Here is a 1,746-nt window from a genome sequence, read left to right as displayed (position 1 = left end):
GTAGCAGCGTTTTAAAAACAATCTTCCACCACACAAGCCCTTGGAGGACTAGTGCTTTGTTGACGGGCAGTAGCAGCGTTTTAAAAACAATCTTCTGAGCAGAAGATCTCAACAGTGGTCTTAAAGTGCAAGCCCGGTTATAACCGTATGCTGCCACTTGTGGAGCAGGGCATGTTTAGTGCTGAAGGTCCTGTAATATTCAGAATGGTCATTGAAGATCAGCTTCAACATGAAGTCAGTGCCTTCGCTTCGCTTCCAACAAGACATGCATTTAGATGCTGTGAGCCCAGGGGCTGGCGTCTTCCCTCTGTGCTCTGACAGCCATAGATCCCCTTCTCTCCCAATCGAAGGCTCCTCCATCACTTAGTGCAGCCGCCTTCTCCGTACAGACTTTGTGCAGCCCCTGCCCACACGGGCCGCTCCTGTTCAGTGGGGATTCATATTATTGATATGACTAGAGTTAGGATCACCAAGGGGACATATATACTGAGGCACGTCTACAGGGGCATTCCCGGAGAGGAGGGAAGACCCACCCTGCATGTGGACAGCATCATCATGGGTTGGGGTCCTGGACTGAACAAAAAGAAAGTGGGCTGAGCAACTTCATGTCTTTCTGCTTCCTGGCTGTGACGCAGTGTGACCAGCTACCTCACGCTCCTGTCACCATAACTACAGCCATCCTGCCACCCGCTTTCCCCACCATGATAGAGTCTTGAAGTGTGAGCTCGGGGATGCTCGGGTCATAATCCCCTACAGCAGCCTGTCCTCTCCACCCTCAGAGCCAACTTTGGAGATCCCACCACTACAAGGGAAAGACAGGCACTCACGAGGGTACCTGACAATGATTCTGAATTTTTCCATCCCCAGGAGAAATTTTCCTAAGCATTGGAGGCTACAGGTGCCACATCTCACGACAGACACTTCCGTTCCCTCCCATGCTGCTTGGGATTCAGAAACAATCTGATTTCCAGTAGATACGATGGGCTCATCATCACATGGTAGAGGGTCTCTCCCTCTCTCCCTCTCTCTCTGCCTCTTAGAGGATCCTTCACCTCACCCCACAGCCCGGCCCTCTCCTCAGAGCTCCCACCAGGATACTCTACTTCTGTAGCGTTTATAACTCTCTTGATAAATCTCTGACCCCAAAGGACAATCTGCCTCAGTGTCCCCTTGAGACCCTAATCTGAGAACTCATAATTCACAATTTGGCTAACTGGCACAAGTCCAACTTTCCATTCTTTAGTCTTCAACCTGCCTTTCTTGTTAAGGTTCATCATTTGGCTTTTAATTTAAATAAGATTCATAAGAGTCCTTCACTTAGCGGCGTTGTTTAGAAGCCGTGGTAGGGATATGAATTAGCCTAGTTTCAACATTACGTGTCTCAGGAAATGAGTAAATCCTTAAAGTAGAGAAGAGATGTGGCACCAACCGGAGTGCACATCCATCAAGTTCGTCACCTGTGTCATGGTAACGCCATCCTCAAACCTCCAGTCTGTAGGCGTCATAGTCGCTCTGAGGTATTAGACAGGTCCAAGCCAAGGGAGAGGGATCCCTCTGCACATCCCACCTTGCCTAGATGCTGCAGGGCGCAAGTAAATCCACCACTCACAAACACTCAAGGAGAGGAGAAAGCATGGGTGGGCATGAAGAGTGGAGCTTACAGGCCCACGGGAGGCCCACCTCAGACCCCTTAGAAATCCATCACAATTAAGAATGCAAGATTGCAGCCAGGCGGTGGTGGCGCAC

This window comes from Microtus ochrogaster, chromosome 2 (assembly GCF_000317375.1).
Source record: "Microtus ochrogaster isolate Prairie Vole_2 chromosome 2, MicOch1.0, whole genome shotgun sequence".
Taxonomy (NCBI): domain Eukaryota; kingdom Metazoa; phylum Chordata; class Mammalia; order Rodentia; family Cricetidae; genus Microtus; species Microtus ochrogaster.
The sequence above is the reverse complement of the archived record's forward strand: the minus strand, read 5'-3'. Positions refer to the sequence as shown.